Source organism: Thalassophryne amazonica, chromosome 11, assembly GCF_902500255.1.
Source record: "Thalassophryne amazonica chromosome 11, fThaAma1.1, whole genome shotgun sequence".
NCBI classification, from domain to species: domain Eukaryota; kingdom Metazoa; phylum Chordata; class Actinopteri; order Batrachoidiformes; family Batrachoididae; genus Thalassophryne; species Thalassophryne amazonica.
The window spans coordinates 102,925,733-102,951,268 of NC_047113.1; the positions used below are offsets into that span (position 1 = coordinate 102,925,733).

General features: G+C 43.6%; 1 long non-coding RNA gene across 1 annotated transcript; it reads left to right on the top strand.

Moving 5' to 3' along the window:
- The first annotated feature begins 1,442 nt into the window (after window positions 1-1,442).
- Window positions 1,443-25,155, top strand: LOC117519788. The gene is made up of 3 exons (XR_004563425.1): window positions 1,443-1,453; window positions 6,682-6,689; window positions 25,011-25,155. It is a non-coding gene; the product is annotated as an uncharacterized LOC117519788 (long non-coding RNA).
- Window positions 25,156-25,536: the final 381 nt, after the last annotated feature.

Sequence of the window (25,536 nt, forward strand, 5' to 3'; positions counted from 1 at the left end):
TGCCTTTAATACCTATGGCATGCTCTAATCTCTGTAATAAAATTTTATGGTCAACAGTATCAAAAGCAGCACTGAGGTCTAACAGAACAAGCACAGAGATGAGTCCACTGTCTGAGGCCATAAGAAGATCATTTGTAACCTTCACTAATGCTGTTTCTGTACTATGATGAATTCTAAAACCTGACTGAAACTCTTCAAATAGACCATTCCTCTGCAGATGATCAGTTAGCTGTTTTACAACTACCCTTTCAAGAATTTTTGAGAGAAAAGGAAGGTTGGAGATTGGCCTATAATTAGCTAAGATAGCTGGGTCAAGTGATGGCTTTTTAAGTAATGGTTTAATTACTGCCACCTTAAAAGCCTGTGGTACATAGCCAACTAACAAAGATAGATTGATCATATTTAAGATCGAAGCATTAAATAATGGTAGGGCTTCCTTGAGCAGCCTGGTAGGAATGGGGTCTAATAAACATGTTGATGGTTTGGATGAAGTAACTAATGAAAATAACTCAGACAGAACAATCAGAGAGAAAGAGTCTAACCAAATACCGGCATCACTGAAAGCAGCCAAAGATAACGATACGTCTTTGGGATGGTTATGAGTAATTTTTTCTCTAATAGTTAAAATTTTGTTAGCAAAGAAAGTCATGAAGTCATTACTAGTTAAAGTTAATGGAATACTCAGCTCAATAGAGCTCTGACTCTTTGTCAGCCTGGCTACAGTGCTGAAAAGAAACCTGGGGTTATTCTTATTTTCTTCAATTAGTGATGAGTAGAAAGATGTCCTAGCTTTACGGAGGGCTTTTTTATAGAGCAACAGACTCTTTTTCCAGGCTAAGTGAAGATCTTCTAAATTAGTGAGACGCCATTTCCTCTCCAACTTACGGGTTATCTGCTTTAAGCTACGAGTTTGTGAGTTATACCACGGAGTCAGGCACTTCTGATTTAAAGCTCTCTTTTTCAGAGGAGCTACAGCATCCAAAGTTGTCTTCAATGAGGATGTAAAACTATTGACGAGATACTCTATCTCCCTTACAGAGTTTAGGTAGCTACTCTGCACTGTGTTGGTATATGGCATTAGAGAACATAAAGAAGGAATCATATCCTTAAACCTAGTTACAGCGCTTTCTGAAAGACTTCTAGTGTAATGAAACTTATTCCCCACTGCTGGGTAGTCCATCAGAGTAAATGTAAATGTTATTAAGAAATGATCAGACAGAAGGGAGTTTTCAGGGAATACTGTTAAGTCTTCTATTTCCATACCATAAGTCAGAACAAGATCTAAGATATGATTAAAGTGGTGGGTGGACTCATTTACTTTTTGAGCAAAGCCAATAGAGTCTAATAATAGATTAAATGCAGTGTTGAGGCTGTCATTCTCAGCATCTGTGTGGATGTTAAAATCGCCCACTATAATTATCTTATCTGAGCTAAGCACTAAGTCAGACAAAAGGTCTGAAAATTCACAGAGAAACTCACAGTAACGACCAGGTGGACGATAGATAATAACAAATAAAACTGGTTTTTGGGACTTCCAATTTGGATGGACAAGACTAAGAGACAAGCTTTCAAATGAATTAAAGCTCTGTCTGGGTTTTTGATTAATTAATAAGCTGGAATGGAAGATTGCTGCTAATCCTCCGCCCCGGCCCGTGCTACGAGCATTCTGACAGTTAGTGTGACTCGGGGGTGTTGACTCATTTAAACTAACATATTCATCCTGCTGTAACCAGGTTTCTGTAAGGCAGAATAAATCAATATGTTGATCAATTATTATATAATTTACCAACAAGGACTTAGAAGAGAGAGACCTAATGTTTAATAGACCACATTTAACTGTTTTAGTCTGTGGTGCAGTTGAAGGTGCTATATTATTTTTTCTTTTTGAATTTTTATGCTTAAATAGATTTTTGCTGGTTATTGGCAGTCTGGGAGCAGGCACCGTCTCTACGGGGATGGGGTAATGAGGGGATGGCAGGGGGAGAGAAGCTGCAGAGGTGTGTAAGACTACAACTCTGCTTCCTGGTCCCAACCCTGGATAGTCACGGTTTGGAGGATTTAAGAAAATTGGCCAGATTTCTAGAAATGAGAGCTGCTCCATCCAAAGTGGGATGGATGCCGTCTCTCCTAACAAGACCAGGTTTTCCCCAGAAGCTTTGCCAATTATCTATGAAGCCCACCTCATTTTTTGGACACCACTCAGACAGCCAGCAATTCAAGGAGAACATGCGGCTAAACATGTCACTCCCGGTCCGATTGGGGAGGGGCCCAGAGAAAACTGCACAGTAACACTGTAGAATAATAGTAACAATGTAGGATAACAGCACTGTAAGACTGTGGAATAGTGGTACAGTAACACTGCAGAATAATAGTTACACTGTAGAATAAAAGCACAGTACCACTGGAGAATAATAGCAACAATGCAGGATAACAGCACAGCAACACTGTGGAATAGCGGTACTGTAGAATAATAGTTACACTGCAGAATAAAAGCACAGTAACACTGAAGAATAATAGGGATAATGTAGGATAACAGCACAGCAACACTGTGGAATAGTGGTACAGTAACACTGTAGAATAATAGCAACAATGTAGGATAACAGCACAGTAACACTGTAGAATAATAGCAATAATGTAGGATAACAGCACAGTAACACTGTAGAATAATAGCAACAATGTAGGATAACAGCACAGCAACACTGTGGAATAGTGGTACAGTAACACTGTAGAATAATAGTTACACTGTAGAATAAAAGCACAGTACCACAAGAGAATAATAGCAACAATGTAGGATAACAGCACAGCTGTTGTGTGGGCCACTGAAGAGGAGGTACTGCTGGCCCACCACCACCAGATGGCGCCCTGCTTGGAGTGCGGGCTTCAAGCACGAGAGGGTGCCGGAGCCACTGGGAGTGACAGCTGTCACTCATCCTCAGCACCAGCTGTCACTCATTCATCTCATCACCATCACCATAAAGGCCGGACTGGAACTCCACCTCCTCGCCGAGAAATCAACTACCAATCAGGTAATTTTCTCTGCTGACTTAAATTCGAGTATTAGTCTGATCTCTTTTTGCAGCCGTTTTCCTGGGACGGATACCCTGTCTGTGGAGTTGGCGTTTGGTGTGGACTGCGACGGCTTCACCTCACACCCCACCCAGATAAGTGGTTATCTCAGGAGCTGCACGAGTTTGTGATTGGAGGTGGAGGTTCTTCCTCCTTTACTGAATACAGACTGTGGGATTACTGAGTGTGCGACCTCACACTCATCTGGACTGTCTCTGTTCTCTGCCAGCAGTACCGGGTCTGACTGCTGAAGACGGCGGCCACCTGTGGCGCAGGGCTTGGCGGCTCCGGTGTTCTTCAGCTCCGTTGGCGGTGGAAGCTGTGTGGATCCGGCTTTTCTCTCTCCAGGCGTCTTTTATCGTCGAGCCTGCCCACACGCCACCTGGTGTATGATTGACAGTCACTGTATTGTTATTGTCTGTACATCGTTGTGTGATTCACAACATTAAATTGTTACTTTTTGGCTTATCCATTGTCCGTTCATTAACGCCCCCTGTTGTGGGTCTGTGTCACGACACTTTCACAACAGGATTTCTCGGCCAGCGTCATGGATCCCGAGGGGCGTCAACCATCGCTTGAACAGCCAATGGAAGAGCGAGGTGCACAGGCGCCAGCAGGAGGCGTGTTGGGTGAGCTGCAGCACATCTTAACCGCCTTTACCGCTCGGTTGGACTTAATTACCGAGCAGAGCAGTGTTCTCAATCGTAGGATGGAGGCTCTCACCGCCCAGGTGGAAGCGCATGCTCAGGGCGCTGCTGCAGCACCTCCTCCTGCTGACCGTGTGCCAGAAACAGACATTCCGCTGGTCGTTCAACGAACCCCCCCACCTTCCCCTGAAGCATACATAAGTCCTCCGGAGCCGTACGGAGGCTGTGTGGAGACGTGCGCGGACTTCTTGATGCAGTGCTCGCTCGTCTTTTCACAGCGTCCCGTCATGTACGCAGCAGACGCCAGCCGGGTGGCTTATGTGATCAATTTGCTTCGAGGAGAGGCACGCGCCTGGGCTACGGCGCTTTGGGAGCAGAATTCACGGCTCCTAACGGTTTATACTGAGTTTGTGAGGGAGTTCCGACAGGTGTTCGACCACCCTCATAGAGGCGAGACCGCTTCAAGTGTGCTGCTGTCGATACTGCAGGGGCGTCGGAGCGCAGCGAAGTATGCAGTCGACTTCCTCATCGCGGCAGCGCGAGCTGGGTGGAATGCTGTTGCGCTCCGCGCCGCCTTTGTAAACAGACTGTCTCTGGTCCTTAAGGAGCACCTGGTGACGAAGGACGAGCCGCGGGATTTAGATGGGCTTATCAACCTGGTTATACGGTTAGACAACCGATTAATGGAACACCGATGGGAATGAGAAGAGGGGCGCGGCCAGGCACAAGCCATCCCTCTTCCTCCCGGGTCCGAAAGGAAGCCGACTTCCCCACGCTCCACTACCAGGGCTCTCCACGTGACAACAGCTCCCCCTGCTGACGTTGCTATGGAAACGAGCAGGGCCAAAAAACGATCAGATCAGAGACAAAGGAGGCTGATCCGTGGAGAGTGTTTTCTCTGCAGCTCTACCGAGCACATACAGAGAGAATGCCCCAAACGGTCAAAACAACTGCACTCGTCCTTAGAGACTGGGCTAAGGGTGAGTCACAACACCCACGTGGGGAAACCCCGACGATCTGCACGAATCCCAGTCACGATCCTGAGTGGGGATCTAACCCTTCACGCCCCAGCATTGGTGGACACGGGGTCGGAGGGGAATCTGCTGGATAGCAGATGGGCAAAGGAGGTTGGGCTCCCTCTAGTGGCTTTACCGTCACCATTGTCGGTGCGGGCGCTAGATGGCACCCTTCTTCCACTAATCACACACCAGACACAGCCAGTGACATTGGTAGTGTCTGGGAATCACAGGGAGGAGATTGTGTTTTATGTAACACCTTCTACCTCCCGAGTGATTTTGGGTTTTCCATGGGTGTTAAAACACAATCCCCGGATTGATTGGCCGTCTGGGGTTGTGGTTCAGTGGAGCGAAACCTGCCACCGGGAGTGTTTAGGATCCTCGGTTCCACCCGGTGTGACTGCTAAGGAGGAGATTTTAGTCCCCCCCAATCTGACGGCGGTGCCGGCCGAGTACCACGACCTTGCTGACGTCTTCAGCAAGGATCTGGCACTCACGCTGCCCCCGCACCGTCCGTACGATTGTTCCATTGATTTGATACCGGGCGCTGAGTACCCGTCCAGCAGGCTGTACAACCTCTCACGTCCGGAACGCGAATCAATGGAGACCTACATCCGGGACTCTTTAGCTGCCGGGTTGATCTGGAACTCCACCTCCCCGATGGGTGCTGGCTTCTTTTTTGTGGGCAAGAAGGACGGCGGACTCCGTCCATGCATTGATTACAGAGGGCTGAACGAGATCACGGTTCGCAACCGATACCCGTTACCTCTGTTGGATTCACTGTTCACGCCCCTGCATGGAGCCCAAATTTTCACGAAATTGGATCTTAGGAATGCTTATCACCTGGTTCGGATCCGGGAGGGAGACGAGTGGAAGACGGCATTTAACACCCCGTTAGGTCACTTTGAGTACCTGGTGATGCCATTCGGCCTCACCAATGCGCCCGCGACGTTCCAAGCATTGGTTAATGACGTCTTGCGGGACTTCCTGCATCGGTTTGTTTTCGTATATCTAGACGAAATACTCATCTTTTCTCCGGATTCTGAGACCCATGTCAAGCATGTACGTCAGGTCCTACAGCGGTTGTTGGAGAACCGGCTGTTTGTGAAGGGCGAGAAGTGTGAGTTCCACCGCACTTCTTTGTCCTTCTTGGGGTTCATCATCTCCTCCAACTCCGTCGCCCCGATCCGGCCAAGGTTGCGGCGGTGAGAGATTGGCCCCAACCAACGAACCGTAGGAAACTACAACAGTTCCTCGGTTTTGCAAATTTCTACCGGAGGTTCATCAAGGGCTACAGTCAGGTAGTTAGCCCCCTGACAGCCCTGACCTCCTCAGTCCCCTTCACCTGGTCGGATCGGTGCAAAGCCGCGTTTAGGGAGTTGAAATGCCGGTTCTCGACTGCACCGGTTCTGGTGCAGCCCGATCCCAAGCGCCAGTTTGTTGTTGAAGTGGATGCCTCTGACTCAGGGATAGGAGCCGTGCTGTCCCAGAGCGGGGAGCCCAACAAGGTTCTCCATCCATGTGCCTACTTTTCCCGCAGGTTGACCCCAGCTGAACGGAACTATGATGTCGGCAATCGGGAACTTCTTGCGGTGAAGGAGGCTCTTGAGGAGTGGAGACACCTGTTGGAGGGAGCATTGGTACCATTTACGGTTTTCACGGACCATCGGAACCTGGAGTACATCCAGACCGCGAAGCGTCTGAACCCCAGGCAAGCCCGCTGGTCGCTGTTCTTTGGGCGTTTTGACTTCCGGATCACCTACCGCCACGGGACAAAGAACCAACGATCTGACGCCCTGTCCCGGGTGCACGAAGAGGTCAAGACCGAGCTGTCAGACCCCCCTGAAACCATCATCCCCGAGTCCACTGTCATGGCCGCCCTTACCTGGGACGTGGAGAAGACCGTCCGGGAGGCCCTGACACAGAGCCCAGACCCGGGGACAGGTCCGAAGGACAAACTGTACGTCCCACCAGAGGCCAGGGCTGCGGTCCTTGACTTCTGTCATGGTTCCAAGCTCTCCTGTCACCCAGGGGTGCGAAGGACCGTGGCAGTGGTCCGGCAGCGCTTCTGGTGGGCGTCTATGGAAGCCGACGTCCGGGAGTATGTCCAGGCCTGCACCACCTGTGCCAGGGGCAAAGCCGACCATCACAAGGCCCAAGGCCTCCTCCAGCCTCTGCCTGTGCCTCGTCGCCCCATGTCTCATATCGGCCTGGACTTTGTCACGGGCCTCCCGCCGTCCCAGGGCAACACCACCATCTTAACGATAGTGGACCAGTTCTCCAAGACGGCCCACTTCGTGGCCCTCCCGAAGCTCCTGACGGCCCAGGAGACTGCAGACCTCCTGGTCCACCACGTCGTGCGTCTGCATGGGATTCCAGCAGACATTGTCTCGGATCGTGGTCCTCAGTTCTCCTCCCAGGTCTGGAGGAGTTTCTGCAGGGAACTGGGGGCCACCGTCAGTCTCTCGTCTGGGTACCACCCCCAGATGAACGGGCAGGCAGAGCGGACTAACCAGGAACTGGAGCAGGCCCTCCGCTGCGTGACCTCCACGCACCCGACGGCCTGGAGTGACCATCTGGCCTGGATCGAGTACGCTCATAATAGCCAAGTCTCATCTGCCACCGGCCTCTCCCCGTTTGAGGTGTGTTTGGGGTACCAGCCCCCATTGTTTCCACTGGTGGAGGGAGACGTCGGGGTGCCCTCGGTCCAGGCCCATCTGAGGAAGTGCCGTCGGGTGTGGTGTACCGCCCACTCTGCCCTGCTCAGAGCCCGGACGAGGGCTAAGGCCCATGCAGACCACCGGCGTTCCCCGGCCAATGCATACAAGCCCGGGCAGGTGGTTTGGTTATCCACAAAGGACATACCTCTGCACACGGAATCCCAGAAACTGAAGGACAGATTTATAGGACCCTCCAGCCGCAGTGAAACTGAAGCTGCCAGCTTCACTGCGGATACATCCAGTATTCCATGTCTCCAGACTCAAACCCTGCCACACCTCTCCCCTCTGTGCCCCCGGACCGGCGCCGCCGCCTGCCCGGATCATCGACGGGGAGCCGGCTTGGACTGTGCGCCGACTCTTGGACGTTCGTCGAAAGGGCCGGGGGTTCCAGTATTTGGTGGACTGGGAAGGATATGGACCAGCCTGGAGGCGCCCGTTGAGGTGGGGTCCTGTTGTGTGGGCCGCTGAAGAGGAGGTACTGCTGGCCCACCACCACCAGAAGGCACCCTGCTTGGAGTGCGGGCTTCAAGCACGAGAGGGCGCCGGAGCCACTGGGAGTGACAGCTGTCACTCATCCTCAGCACCAGCTGTCACTCATTCATCTCATCACCATCACCATAAAGGCCAGACTGCAACTCCACCTCCTTGCCGAGAAATCAACTACCAATCAGGTAATTTTCTCTGCTGACTTAAATTCGAGTATTAGTCTGATCTCTTTTTGCAGCCGTTTTCCTGGGATAGATACCCTGTCTGTGGAGTTGGCGTTTGATGTGGACTGCGACAGCTTCGCCTCACACCCCACCCAGATAAGTGGTTATCTCAGGAGCTGCATGAGTGTATGATTGGAGGTGGAGGTTCTCCCTCCTTTACTGAATACAGACTGTGGGATTACTGAGTGTGCGACCTCACACTCATCTGGACTGTCTCTGTTCTCTGCCAGCAGTACCGGGTCTGACTGCTGAAGATGGCGGCCACCTGGGGTGCAGGGCTTGGCGGCTCCGGTGTTCTTCAGCTCCGTTGGCGGTGGAAGCTGTGTGGATCCGGCTTTTCTCTCACCAGGCGTCTTCTATCGTCGAGCCTGCCCACACGTCACCTGGTGTATGATTGACAGTCACTGTATTGTTATTGTCTGTACATCATTGTGTGATTCACAACATTAAATTGTTACTTTTTGGCTTATCCATTGTCCGTTCATTAACGCCCCCTGTTGTGGGTCCGTGTCACGACACTTTCACAACAACAGCAACACTGTGGAATAGTGGTACAGTAACACTGTAGAATAATAGTAACAATGTAGGATAACAGGACAGTAACACTGTAGAATAATAGTAACGATGTAGGATAACAGGACAGTAACACTGTAGAATAATAGTAACAATGTAGGATAACAGCACAGTAACACTGTAGAATAATAGTAACGATGTAGGATAACAGCACAGTAACACTGTAGAATAATAGTAACAATGTAGGATAACAGCACAGTAACACTGTAGAATAATAGTAACGATGTAGGATAACAGCACAGCAACACTGGAATAGCGGTACAGTAACACTGGTGAATAACAGTTACTCTGTAGAATAAAAGCACAGTACCACAAGAGAATAATAGCAACAATGTAGAATAACAGCACAGCAACACTGTGGAATACTGGTACAGTAACACTGCAGAATAATAGTTACAGTGTAGAATAAAAGCACAGTACCACTGGAGAATAACAGCAACAATGTAGGATAACAGCACAGCAACACTGTAGAATAATAGTAACAATGTAGGATAACAGCACAGTAACACTGTAGAATAATAGTAATGATGTAGGATAACAGCACAGTAACACTGTAGAATAATAGTAACAATGTAGGATAACAGCACAGTAACACTGTAGAATAATAGTAATGATGTAGGATAACAGCACAGTAACACTGTAGAATAATGGTAACGACGTAGAATAACAGCACAGTAACACTGTAGAATAATAGTAACGATGTAGGATAACAGCACAGTAACACTGTAGAATAATAGTAATGATGTAGGATAACAGCACAGTAACACTGTAGAATAATAGTAACAATGTAGGATAACAGCACAGTAACACTGTAGAATAATAGTAACAATGTAGGATAACAGCACAGTAACACTGTAGAATAATAGTAACAATGTAAGATAACAGCACAGTAACACTGTAGAATAATAGTAACGGTGTAGCATAACAGCACAGTAACACTGTAGAATAATAGTAATGATGTAGGATAACAGCACAGTAACACTGTAGAATAATAGTAACGATGTAGGATAACAGCACAGTAACACTGTAGAATAATAGTAATGATGTAGGATAACAGCACAGTAACACTGTAGAATAATGGTAATGATGTAGGATAACAGCACAGTAACACTGTAGAATAATAGTAATGATGTAGGATAACAGCACAGTAACACTGTAGAATAATAGTAACAATGTAGGATAACAGCACAGTAACACTGTAGAATAATAGTAACGGTGTAGGATAACAGCACAGCAACACTGTGGAATAGCAGTACAGTAACACTGCAGAATAATAGTTACACTGTAGAATAAAAGCACAGTACCACAAGAGAATAATAGCAACAATGTAGGATAACAGCACAGCAACACTATGGAATAGTGGTACAGTAACACTGCAGAATAATAGTTACACTGTAGAATAAAAGCACAGTACCACAAGAGAATAATAGCAACAATTCAGGATAACAGCACAGCAACACTGTGGAATAGCAGTACTGTAGAATAATAGTTACACTGCAGAATAAAAGCACAGTAACACTCAAGAATAATAGGGATAATGTAGGATAACAGCACAGCAACACTGTGGAATAATGGTACAGTAACACTGCAGAATAATAGTTACACTGCAGAATAAAAGCACAGCACCACAAGAGAATAACAGCAACAATGTAGGATAACAGCACAGCAACACTGTAGAATAATAGTAACAATGTAGGATAACAGCACAGTAACACTGTAGAATAATAGTAATGATGTAGGATAACAGCACAGTAACACTGTAGAATAATAGTAACAATGTAGGATAACAGCACAGTAACACTGTAGAATAATAGTAATGATGTAGGATAACAGCACAGTAACACTGTAGAATAATGGTAACGATGTAGGATAACAGCACAGTAACACTGTAGAATAATAGTAACGATGTAGGATAACAGCACAGTAACACTGTAGAATAATAGTAACAATGTAGGATAACAGCACAGTAACACTGTAGAATAATAGTAACAATGTAAGATAACAGCACAGTAACACTGTAGAATAATAGTAACGGTGTAGCATAACAGCACAGTAACACTGTAGAATAATAGTAATGATGTAGGATAACAGCACAGTAACACTGCAGAATAATAGTAACGATGTAGGATAACAGCACAGTAACACTGTAGAATAATAGTAACATTGTAGGATAACAGCACAGTAACACTTTAGAATAATAGTAACAATGTAGGATAACAGCACAGTAACACTGTAGAATAATTGTTATGTGTCGGACGCAGCTCGGAGAACCGACCAGCGTTTGAAGGACCCAGTATGAAATAAGCAGAGCACGGTACAAAGGCTAACTGAATTTAATACATAACAGTGATACAAAAAATAACAAAAGAAAGTGCGGTCTGGCGTGGTGCGCTCCCAGCAGCGCTAACGGTCCGGAGCCAGAAGCTGTTCGGACCCAAGGACCCCACCGACACCCCCCAGGTGGCCGCAACAAACCGAGTCTGTGAAAGAAGGAACCATTATGTGAATCCACACTTAAAGGTGTACAAACAGCAAACACTTCCTGGCTTGATTACTAATCAGCTTCCCAACCTGCAGGCATGGAACATCCAGTTCACAAAACTCCACTGCAGTGGAAGCCGATACATGACTAACATACAGCTCAATATAAAAGGTGTGAGGGACACCACATTTACTGACTGTATAAATGTTAGTCACAAAATCTAACGTACCTCAAGAAGTGTGCTGACGAGCGTGAGACCTCACCCCCTCCTCTTTCACAGACCGTGCATCAAACCCTGGACGTTCTCTGCATCCACTGATGATGAGATGGCTCCCGAGACGACGATCTCACCCGTCTGGTCACAAGGTCGAGTCTCTGGCAAATACACACTGTATACTCCAGTCTTAAATGCCACCATGTTCCAATCCATATAGATGCACCTCAGCTGTGAGTCCTGACGAGCCGCAGGTGATCAGGGTGAGGTCCTGATAACCTCAGCAACACAGCCACTCAGTCCCAAATGCAAGCCACCTGGAAGGAAAAACAAAAGACAGAAACAAAAAGGCAGCCAGGCCCCCCAGCCATACAACAATAATAGTAACAATGTAAGATAACAGCACAGTAACACTGTAGAATAATAGTAACGGTGTAGGATAACAGCACAGCAACACTGTGGAATAGCAGTACAGTAACACTGCAGAATAATAGCTACACTGCAGAATAAAAGCACAGTACCACAAGAGAATAATAGCAACAATGTAGGATAACAGCACAGCAACACTGTGGAATAGCAGTACTGTAGCATAATAGTTACACTGCAGAATAAAAGCACAGTAACACTGAAGAATAACAGTAACAATTAGAATAAGAGCACAGCAACACTGTAGAAAACGCAGTACTGTAACACTGTATAAAAGAAAAATTGTACAACTGTAAAATAACAGCACAGTAACAATGCAGAATAATCATAAGACTGTAGAATAAAAGGAATACTGAAGAATAACAGCACCATAACACTGCTGAATAATAAGACTTTACAATAAATGTAATAACGGAGAATAACAGCACAGCAAGACTGTTGAATAATAAGAAGACTAAAATAAATGTAATACTGGAGAATAACAGCACAGCAAGACTGTTGAATAATAGCAAGACTGTAGAATGACAGCACAGTAACACTGTATAATAATAGCAACACTGTAAAATAGCAGCACAACAACACTATCATATAATAGTAAGGATGTAGAATGACAGCACCGTAACGCTGTATAATAATAGTAACACTGTAGAATAACAGCACTACAACACTGTCAAATAATAGTAGACTGTAGAATGACAGCACAATAACACTGTATAATAATAGTAAGACTGTAGAATAGCAGCACAACAACACTGTCAAATAATAAGACTGTAGAATGACAGCACCGTAACACTGTATAATAATAGTAATACTGTAGAATAACACCACAGTAACAGCACTTTACAATAAATGTAATAACGGAGAATAACAGCACAGCAAGACTGTTGAATAATAAGAAGACTAAAATAAATGTAATACTGTAGAATGACAGCACAGTAACACTGTATAATAATAGCAACACTGTAAAATAGCAGCACAACAACACTGTCATATAATAGTAAGGATGTAGAATGACAGCACCGTAACGCTGTATAATAATAGTAACACTGTAGAATAACAGCACTATAACACTGTCAAATAATAGTAGACTGTAGAATGACAGCACAATAACACTGTATAATAATAGTAAGACTGTAGAATAGCAGCACAACAACACTGTCAAATAATAAGACTGTAGAATGACAGCACCGTAACACTGTATAATAATAGTAATACTGTAGAATAACACCACAGTAACAGCACTTTACAATAAATGTAATAATGGAGAATAACAGCACAGCAAGACTGTTGAATAATAAGAAGACTAAAATAAATGTAATACTGGAGAATAACAGCACAGCAAGACTGTTGAATAATAGCAAGACTGTAGAATGACTGCACAGTAACACTGTAGAATAACAGTAACAATGTAAGATAACAGCACAGTAACACTGTAGAATAATAGTAATGATGTAGGATAACAGCACAGTAACACTGTAGAATAATAGTAACAATGTAAGATAACAGCACAGTAACACTGTAGAATAATAGTAACAATGTAGGATAACAGCACAGCAACACTGTGGAATAGCAGTACAGTAACACTGCAGAATAATAGTTACACTGTAGAATAAAAGCACAGTACCACAAGAGAATAATAGCAACAATGTAAGATAACAGCACAGTAACACTGTAGAATAATAGTAACAATGTAGGATAACAGCACAGCAACACTGTGGAATAGCAGTACAGTAACACTGCAGAATAATAGTTACACTGTAGAATAAAAGCACAGTACCACAAGAGAATAATAGCAACAATGTAGGATAACAGCACAGCAACACTGTGGAATAGTGGTACAGTAACACTGCAGAATAATAGTTACACTGTAGAATAAAAACACAGTACCACAAGAGAATAATAGCAACAATTCAGGATAACAGCACAGCAACACTGTGGAATAGCGGTACTGTAGAATAATAGTTACACTGCAGAATAAAAGCACAGTAACACTGAAGAATAATAGGGATAATGTAGGATAACAGCACAGCAACACTGTGGAATAGTGGTACAGTAACACTGCAGAATAATAGTTACACTGCAGAATAAAAGCACAGCACCACAAGAGAATAACAGCAACAATGTAGGATAAAAGCACAGCAACACTGTGGTATAGTGGTACAGTAACACTGTAGAATAATAGTTACACTGCAGAATAAAAGCACAGTACCACAAGAGAATAACAGCAACAATGTAGGATAAAAGCACAGCAACACTGTGGTATAGTGGTACAGTAACACTGTAGAATAATAGTTACACTGCAGAATAAAAGCACAGCACCACAAGAGAATAACAGCAACAATGTAGGATAAAAGCACAGCAACACTGTGGTATAGTGGTACAGTAACACTGTAGAATAATAGTTACACTGCAGAATAAAAGCACAGTACCACAAGAGAATAATAGCAACAATGTAGGATAAAAGCACAGCAACACTGTGGTATAGTGGTACAGTAACACTGTAGAATAATAGTTACACTGCAGAATAAAAGCACAGTACCACAAGAGAATAACAGCAACAATGTAGGATAAAAGCACAGCAACACTGTGGTATAGTGGTACAGTAACACTGTAGAATAATAGTTACACTGCAGAATAAAAGCACAGTACCACAAGAGAATAATAGCAACAATGTAGGATAACAGCACAGCAACACTGTGGAATAGCGGTACTGTAGCATAATAGTTACACTGCAGAATAAAAGCACAGTAACACTGAAGAATAACAGTAACAATTAGAATAAGAGCACAGCAACACTGTAGAAAACGCAGTACTGTAACACTGTATAAAAAAAAATTGTACAACTGTAAAATAACAGCACAGTAACAATGCAGAATAATCATAAGACTGTAGAATAAAAGGAATACTGAAGAATAACAGCACCATAACACTGCTGAATAATAAGACTTTACAATAAATGTAATAACGGAGAATAACAGCACAGCAAGACTGTTGAATAATAAGAAGACTAAAATAAATGTAATACTGGAGAATAACAGCACAGCAAGACTGTTGAATAATAGCAAGACTGTAGAATGACAGCACAGTAACACTGTATAATAATAGCAACACTGTAAAATAGCAGCACAACACTGTCATATAATAGTAAGGATGTAGAATGACAGCACCGTAACGCTGTATAATAATAGTAACACTGTAGAATAACAGCACTACAACACTGTCAAATAATAGTAGACTATAGAATGACAGCACAATAACACTGTATAATAATAGCAAGACTGTAGAATGACAGCACAGTAACACTGTAGAATAATAGTAACAATGTAAGATAACAGCACAGTAACACTGTAGAATAATAGAAACGGTGTAGGATAGCAGCACAACAACACTGTCAAATAATAAGACTGTAGAATGACAGCACCGTAACACTGTATAATAATAGTAATACTGTAGAATAACACCACAGTAACAGCACAACACTGTCAAATGATAGTAAGACTGTAGAATGACAGCACAGTAACACTGTAGAATAACAGCACAACAACACTGTCAAATAATAGTAGACTGTTGAATGACAGCACAGTAACACTGTATAATAATAGTAATACTGTAGAATAACACCACAGTAACACTGTAGAATAACAGCACAACACTGTCAAATAATAAGACTGTAGAATGACAGCACAGTAACACTGTATAATAATAGTAATACTGTAGAATAACACCACAGTAATACTGTAGAATAACAGCACAACAACACTGTCAAATAATAGTAAGACTGTAGAATGACAGCACAGTAACACTCTAGAATAATGGTAACACTCCACAATAACAGCACAATAACCCTGAAAAATAATAGTAACCCTGTAGAATTATTGTAATACTGTAGAATAACAGCACAGTAACACTGTATAATAATAGTAACGCTGTAGAATAACAGAACAGTAACACTGTCAAATAATAACACTGCAGAATTACAGCACAGTAACATTGAATGATAATAGTAACACTGTACAATATTAGTATTTCTGAGAATAACAGCACAGTACCGCTGTAGAATAATAATAAGACTGTACAATAATGGCAGAATAACAGCACACTGACGCTGTAGAAAAAGGGCACAGAAATTTCAATTGATTTTATTTATACAGCACCAAATCACAACACAGCTACATCAAGGCTCTTCACATGGGTAAGATCTAACCTTACCAACCCCTATTGCAAGTACACAGGTGACAGTGGAAAGCAAAAACTCCCTCTGATAAAAAACACCTCAAGCAGACCAGAGTCAGATGGGTCACACAATGCTTATGCCATTCTAACTGTCATAGTTAGAGGTTCAGGTGGAACCAAACCGAGCAGACTATGGACCCAAATGCAGGAGCTGGACACTGGAGTACAAAGGAAATACTATTTATTGTATAAATATAAACAAAAGAGCAGTGAAAAGAAGGAGCTGCAGGGTCCTGAGCCAGTCTTTAAGGGAAATAATGGCACTCAAAAGGAAAGAGTCCTGGGGCCAGGTGGGACACAGCTTCAGGTTTCCAGAACTAAGGAGGAGAACACAAAAGGGGTGAGTCACTGTTCAAACAGGAGCGCATACAGAATGTCTTAGAATGTGAGAAAATAATGTCTGTAGTTATTTAGACATTGTTCATAGTTCATCAGAGTGTTCCAAGGTCAGAGTTCAAGCGCTGCAGGGGGAGCGCGGCTTCAATTAAGCAGCAACAGGATACAGCTGAGTATCATTCACAACTGTTTGGTATCAAGGTTTATCCGAGTTCTTGTATTGTTCTTCTCAAACACAGTCACTGTTTTAAAGGATTCCGAGAGCTAGATTTCACAGAGACAGAGGCAGACTTAACTGGTGTTTTAGATCTGAGCGTGCTCCAGCCAGGAGCCAATGGGTCCCCACAGAGACGTGTGGAGCAGAGAGCCAGTACCAGGGTTCAGGTCCGCACAGAGGCAGTACCAGAGTGGTTCTGCACACAAGGAGAAGACAGTCTGTGTCAATGTAGGAATAGGAGCCAAGCCGGTATTACCTGAGCATAAGCTGCAAGGTGCTTCAGCGTTTGAGCACACAGCTGGAGACACGTTCAAGGTCATGGTGAAACTGTCAGGAATAAATCCTCCAATCTCCGTCTGGTCTGGAGTGTAGATGAGAGAAGAAGGCTGGCAAAACAGTTTGTTAGGCACAGAGCAAACTGACATGGAAGTCACAGTTTTTAAATAGTCTCTCAGGTAGTAATCATAATGCATAACGGGTGTGCAAATCAACATAAAGAGCGCCATCTAGTGTACACCAGAAAATACTACAGGCTGAAAACAGAAGGTCACCATCTGGTGGAAACAAAAAGTCACTGCACAAGGCATGGCAGCACCAGACACAACACTAACCGTTATGAGTTTTTTTTTTTTTTTTTTTGCCAAGCTGAAGAAACAGAAAACAGAAAAACCAGAATAGCGTCAAAAACATTGGTGCCACAGGCACGGCGTCATGAAATAAGCCCGGCGCCCTGGAATGCAGGGCAGTAACACTGTAGAATAATAGTAACACTGAAGAATAACAGTACAGTAACATCAGAACTAGAGCACTGTGCTCTTAGTGCCCAAATTCCACCAACAGTAGTTTTCAGTTCCACAAAAAATTTACTGTGGAACAAAAAACAAACAAACAAACAAACAAACAATTTCAAGGTCAAAGTCATTTTTCTTGTAAATACAGTAAATTAGTTTCTTGTTTTGCACCTGTAAATGTGAGAGGCCTGGCACAACACAGGACCCCTTTCCAGGAAATGACTCAGGTAGGTGGTTGAAGACAAGATTAGTGCAACGTGTTTTACCAACGACAATTATTACAAGTTGGGCAGAATTACACAAGCAGTTCAATCAGGGCACAGGCAGGTACTTGAGTCTGTGAAAGAGGCAATGGGTCGGAACCAGGTAGGCAGTCAGCACAGGCACAAGTGTGAAAGAGGACAGGCAAAAACTATGAACCAGCAACACAAAGCAGATGTCAAACATTAGGACATCAGACACAAAGAATGCAGGCGAGCTCAGCATAATGTAAAGCCCCTTTCATGCAGCGTCAGGACAATGCTAAGTTGATGTAACCTAGTGCTGAGTTTATGCAGCCTAATGCCACAATACCGTGAGGGACACTGTCAGAGTTGTTCAGAGTTGGACCTGAAAAGAACAACTCAGTTAACACAGAAAATAATCACGCAGGAGACACTGAATTTCTTTTCCTGCTCAGGAGAGAGCAGATTGAGCTTAACGCTCATCACCAAACGTCCCGTCAGCTCTGAAGGGCCCCGCCCATCTGCATCCCATATTTATTAGAATAAAGTTACATACAAGCATATAGGAATGACAAAATACCAAAACACGTTAGCGACACAAAGTCTGGTCTCACATCGATATGAAATTGTTATGGCTCTAAGCCTCCCATCTCACGAAGTAAACAGCGTAACCCTGAACTAATACGCAGGTCACACCACTCCCTGCTCAAGGCTGGACTGTTAATTAAAATGTACATCTGTGCTCAGCAAAACCATGATCTCAGCAAAACAGTCTGCCCTCTCATGAGCCAAAGTTCATCTTCTCTTGTGAGCAGTTTAACGATTACTTAAACAGTTCACTGAATATAGTGAATAAATATGTATCAATCAATCAATGTAGTGAATATAACTACTTTAGCAATTCAGTGATTAACAAAGAGTAATATTAAAATGAAACACATTGATATTGAATTGAAACACATGTATATAAATGTGTATATGGAGAATGAGATCAAAGACAAAATCAAAGACAGCATATCAAAGTAAAGACATTAATAATTGATAATATATTGAAAATTCCTGAGAGACACCAAGGGCAATGCGAAAAATATGACAAAAATTAAACGTTTAATTTTTTTCATGGATTTTTGGCATCCAGAACTGGACGCAGAAAGTTTATATATAGTTTTCATGTAAGTTGAGGCAACCTAACGGCACTTAACGTGACTGGATGCCACACCCACACAATTGCACAAATGCTAACGGTACCAATTTATGATTCCTACTGTGCTCCATTGTTGCTGAGCTATAAATCATGCAGGCTTGTTGTCAAACATTTTATACCGTGTACACAATTGAATAAAACTATACTGCTCAAAGAGCACATGTGAACAATTAAAAGAAAAAAAAATTCTCATTACAGCCTGGCTGCAGCTCCTCACCACTCACCTCCTCAAGTTCTCTCACAATTGTGTTAAATAAAGTCCATTAACTCCTGCTCACAGACTGATTGCCAGCGACAGGACATGTCCACATCCAGTATACTCCTCATGGAGGACATCTCCATGTTCACTCACAGACGGTTCGCAAGCACGTGTGCACGAACGCCGGCTGCAGCTCTGTGGCCACAGGAAGAATGATAGAATATGACAGAAATCAGCGTGCATGCCTGCAACGCTGCACAAGAAGAAATCTATACTAGAAGAGAAATCAGAGTGGACCCCTGCAGGGCTGAACAAGAAGAAAGAAAAACTAGAACACACATCAGAGCGCACACCTGCAGCACGGCACTGGAAAAAAACGATAAACCAGAAGAGAAATCAGATAAGACAAATCAGTAATAAAGAACATTAACTCCTGGAAATAATGTATTCTGTATTTTTCCAATGTATCAACTCCATCTGCATGTCCAGGCAGTCTGCTCTCCAGCCTGCTCTTTCCCCTGCTGTGCACAACTGACGCAGAAATTCCTGCATTATTAGATACACAGCATATTTTTAAAAAATTATATCATTCAGTCCATGGTAGTCAGTGCAAGGTCATAGGGTCTTATTTTTTCTCCATAAAGAAGAACCCTGCTCTGGCTGAAGAGGACAATCAATCAATTCAATCAATCAATTTTTTTATATAGCGCCAAATCACAACAAACAGTTGCCTCAAGGCGCTTTATATTGTAAGGCAAGGCCATACAATAATTATGTAAAACCCCAACGGTCAAAACGACCCCCTGTGAGCAAGCACTTGGCTACAGTGGGAAGGAAAAACTCCCTTTTAACAGGAAGAAACCTCCAGCAGAACCAGGCTCAGGGAGGGGCAGTCTTCTGCTGGGACTGGTTGGGGCTGAGGGAGAGAACCAGGAAAAAGACATGCTGTGGAGGGGAGCAGAGATCAATCACTAATGATTAAATGCAGAGTGGTGCATACAGAGCAAAAAGAGAAAGAAACAGTGCATCATGGGAACCCCCCAGCAATCTACATCTATAGCAGCATAACTAAGGGATGGTTCAGGGTCACCTGATCCAGCCCTAACTATAAGCTTTAGCAAAAAGGAAAGTTTTAAGCCTCCTTGTAGTCCCCGTCAGTACTCTAGCTGCAGCATTTTGAATTAACTGAAGGCTTTTTAGGGAACTTTTAGGACAACCTGATAATAATGAATTACAATAGTCCAGCCTAGAGGAAATAAATGCATGAATTAGTTTTTCAGCATCACTCTGAGACAAGACCTTTCTGATTTTGGAGATATTGCGTAAATGCAAAAAAGCAGTCCTACATATTTGTATCCTGATCAAAAATGACTCCAAGATTTCTCACAGTATTACTAGAGGTCAGGGTAATGCCATCCAGAGTAAGGATCTGGTTAGACACCATGTTTCTAAGATTTGTGGGGCCAAGTACAATAACTTCAGTTTTATCTGAGTTTAAAAGCAGGAAATTAGAGGTCATTCATGTCTTTATGTCTGTAAGACAATCCTGCAGTTTAGCTAATTGGTGTGTGTCCTCTGGCTTCATGGATAGATAAAGCTGGGTATCATCTGCGTAACAATGAAAATTTAAGCAATACCGTCTAATAATACTGCCTAAGGGAAGTATGTATAAAGTGAATAAAATTGGTCCTAGCACAGAACCTTGTGGAACTCCATAATTAACTTTAGTCTGTGAAGAAGATTCCCCATTTACATGAACAAATTGTAATCTATTAGACAAATATGATTCAAACCACCGCAGCGCAGTGCCTTTAATACCTATGGCATGCTCTAATCTCTGTAATAAAATTTTATGGTCAACAGTATCAAAAGCAGCACTGAGGTCTAACAGAACAAGCACAGAGATGAGTCCACTGTCCGAGGCCATAAGATCATTTGTAACCTTCACTAATGCTGTTTCTGTACTATGATGAATTCTAAAACCTGACTGAAACTCTTCAAATAGACCATTCCTCTGCAGATGATCAGTTAGCTGTTTTACAACTACCCTTTCAAGAATTTTTGAGAGAAAAGGAAGGTTGGAGATTGGCCTATAATTAGCTAAGATAGCTCGGTCAAGTGATGGCTTTTTAAGTAATGGTTTAATTACTGCCACCTTAAAAGCCTGTGGTACATAGCCGACTAACAAAGATAGATTGATCATATTTAAGATCGAAGCATTAAATAATGGTAGGGCTTCCTTGAGCAGCCTGGTAGGAATGGGGTCTGATAAACATGTTGATGGTTTGGATGAAGTAACTAATGAAAATAACTCAGACAGAACAATCGGAGAGAAAGAGTCTAACCAAATACCGGCATCACTGAAAGCAGCCAAAGACAATGGGCAAATGATGCCAGTTGTCAGTCCCTACTGGATGTAGGTGTCATTGCCTCTCATTCTGACCAGGATAGGGAGAAGATACGGCCTTTGGGAGGTGTTGAACCATTCAGGAGGTGGTTCACAATCATGTGCTCATTGGGGAGGTAGGGCGAGGACTAATCTCCCGCAGATCTTGATCCTCTTCAGGAACCCCAGAAACACCCACTGATGGGATAGTGGGGATTTCACTGAGACCTACCCAAGCTGACAACATGACTAACACTTGAAACTCCACCCAGTTTTCTGACTAGATGACCAGGTCATTTGGGGATTATGCTTCTGCAGCCAGGGAAGACCCCAAAACCACAGTATTTTGTGGAGATTAATAACATAGAAGGTGATGAGTTCTCAATGGTTACCTGGCATCAATAAGTGGTCAATAAGGCTTTTGTCTGTACCCTTGTCCACCTTGACACAAGTGTGTTGAAAAACTATAGGCCAATATCAAATCTATCATTTTGCTCTAAATTTCTTTAAAAGGTGGTTTCACGGCAGCTTGCGGACCACCTTACTGACAATAACCTTTTTAAGCCACTGCAGTCTGCTTTTAGAAAATATCATTCCACAGAGACGGGTCTCACTAAAATGGTGAATAAGCTGATGTCGGGAGGGACACATGGTCGGGCAGGCATGAACGATCCCACTGCGACAGTTTCGTGCATGAGTGTGCACAAATCCGTCGCAGTGGGAACACAGTGCGAGCAGCTGGAGCATGTGTAACCATATTGCACAGCTGCTGTGAAAAAAATAATAAATGCCACCTATGGGACTCGTACCTGCAATTTACAAAAGTTCTGACTGCCAGGCAGAAACTTATCATCTCTTATCATCTCCACATCTACTGCTCTGGTGTGTCCAGGAGGCTCCACACATGCGTCCGGCCTGACACACATGTCCGATTGATGGTGCACCGCAGGACAGACACTGTGTCATGTGGAACAGAGCTCACATGGGTGACGTGAAATTCAGATCTCCTGCTGCGTGTTCTGATCTGACATTCCATTTCACCTCAAGCAGCCTGTGTGCTTGCTTGCTGCAACCCATCACAACAGCAATGTATGTTTTTATGTATGTCCACGTGAGGACAGCAAGCAGACACACACGTGTCACAGTGGACAGTTGTAATTTCATGTCCATCCAAACACGATACATGTTCCCCAGCTGTGATGTCCAGAACCAGAGATCTCAGCAGCTGTGGCTGTTGGCAGCCATGCCCCGTCAGTTCAGTGCACACAACAATGTGTCACGCTGAGTCTGTGTTATGTGATCATTTCTTTTTAGTTATTTTTACTGCTATTTGGTTATTTCCCACCCCATCCGCAACACATTCGCCACATGTGCTGCGGATGGTGGGGGGGAAACACACGTGCGATTCACTCGCACAGCACATGTGTTGTGGGGGGAGCTGACACTCTGGCACATCATATGTGCGCTGCTGTTTTACAACGCCACTCTTGTGGGGGCATGTAGACAAATTTCACAGCCAAATCAAATCAAATCAAATCAATTTTATTTATATAGTGCCAAATCACAACAAACAGTTGCCCCAGGGTGCTTTATATTGTAAGGCAAAGCCATACAATAATTACGGAAAAACCCCAACGGTCAAAACGACCCCCTGTGAGCAAGAACTTGGTGACAGTGGGAAGGAAAAAGGAAGGAAATCCTCGAAAGCCAAGTGATCATCTGCTGACTGTTTTCGTGATGATAGTGCAAATTTTCTAAGTGCCAAGCAAGCTATGTTAAATGTTCGTGTATGTCACCTGGAATTTGGCTGACACCTGCCCCAAGAGAGATCCAATGGGCTCTCACAGGGCACACTCTGTCTTTCAGCCGCTGGTGTGCGCAAATAGTTGTAGCAACAGGTATACGAGGAGTTAGAGGCAGCTCCGATTTTACACGTGTTGCATACGATTCCTGGTTTGTGCGCAATTCAGCCACATTCGTACTATGTGTGAAGGGGCCCTTAAAAAGCATAAGTAAAATGTTCACATAGACATCCTTCCCTTGGGGGTCACTAAAGGTGTTGCTTGCCAGCAAACAGAGCAAGCAAATATTTGAGGATCTCCTGGCCAGTAGAAGGCCACAAGGGCTGATCGCTGGTAAGGTTAGACCTTACTTGTGTGAAGCACCTTGAGGCAGCTTTCTTGTGATTTGGTGCTGTCAATGAAATAAATTGAATTGAGTCCACTCACTGCCATTACAACTGAAAAAAAAGGGGGGGTTATCCTTCAATGAAAAAGAAAATGAAAAATGCAAAACAGTGGAATGTGGAGCTGATAATAATAATAATAATAATAATAATAATAATAATAATAATAATAATAATAATAATAATAATAATAATAATAAGCTGCTGTTGAAAAGCTGAATTTGAGGAATTTTAATTCCATAACATGAAAGCTTTTGAACTCAGCCACATGGGGTACGCAGCCAGTACACTCTGAGTGTCAGTCTCAAGCCTGGATAAATGAGGAGGATTGCATCATGAAGGGCATCCGGCTTAAATCAAGACAACCCAACCTTACAGACTAAGCATCAAATTTCCATACCAGATCAGTCGAGGCCCGGGGACGGAGACAGTCCTCCCTAAAAATCAGGCCACCCTGCCTTCACTGCCCATGTGTCATTTGGGACCACAGCAGCACATCTGAGATGGACTCTCTACACCCAAAGCGATAAAATGGATTCATTGGATTATTTACCATCAGATGACAAGATAAAAACTCTAAAATGATTCTAAAGTCAGTTTTAAGCAGAAACAAGGCTGTTTTAAGCAGAAAACAAGGTGATAATTGGCGAGTCATTGCTGATGCTCTGAAATGATGTAGGTGCTGCAGCAGCTGATGTGTGCTCTGATCGGTCCGCCATCTTTTTTTATGAAATAATGCTGAATTTATGTGGAAATGATTGCTGTACAAAAGCTTCAGATATCTGTTGCTGAGATAGATGATGATTAGAGTGCAGTTTTAAGCAGAAACGAGGTGATAATCAGTGAAACCTTGGAAGTGAGCTTCAAAATGATGCATGCTCAGTGAAGGCAGGGCAGACCAATTTTTAAGGGGTGCTGACACTGGGTTAACAATGTCCACCACCGGTGTTGATGCCTAATAGGGTGTAATTGGGCTACTGCCGGGCGAAGAAGAAGAAGAGGAGGAGAACATGTCCACAGACAGCGGGAGAAGAGGAAAACTAGAAGGGTGGAAATGAGAGTGGGGACTTTGAATGTTGGCAGTGTGACTGGTAAAGGGAGAGAGCTGGCTGATATGATGGAGAGGAGAAAGATAGACATATTGTGTGTGCAAGAGACCAAGTGGAAAGGAATTAAGAGCAGGAGCATAGGTGGTGGGTTCAAGTTGTTGTATCATGGTGAGGATAGGAAGAGAAATGGTACTAGGGTAATTTTAACGGAAAAGTATGTTAAGTGTGTGTTGGAGGTTAAGCGAGTGTCTGACAGGGTAATGAATATCATCAGTGCATAAGCCCCACAGGTAGGTTGTGAGATGAAGGAGAAAGAAGATTTTTGGAGTGAGTTAAAAGATGCAAATGGTAATGTGTTGACAAGCAAGGAGTATGTGTTTAGAAGGTGGAGGGAATAGTTTTAGGAGTTGATGAATGAAAAAAATGAGAGAGAGAAAAGGCCTTATGATGTGGTGAGAGTAAGTCAAGAAGTACAAGATATTAGTAAGGAAGAAGTGAGGGCAGCTATGAAGAGGATGAAGAGTGGAAAGGCAGTTGGTCCAGATGACATTACAGTCATCTGTACAGTGGAGGCAAGGAAATGTCTAGGAGAGATGGCAGTGGAGTTTCTAACCAGATTGTTTTATAAAATCTTGGAAAGTGAGAGGATGCCTGAGGAGTAGAGATGAAGTGAGCTGATTCATATTTTAAAGAACAAGGGTGATGTGCAGAGCTGCCTAATTAGTGAGACACCATTTCCTCTCCAACTTACGGGTTATCTGCTTTAAGCTACGAGTTTGTGAGTTATACCACGGAGTCAGACACTTCTGATTTAAAGCTCTCTTTTTCAGAGGAGCTACAGCATCCAAAGTTGTCTTC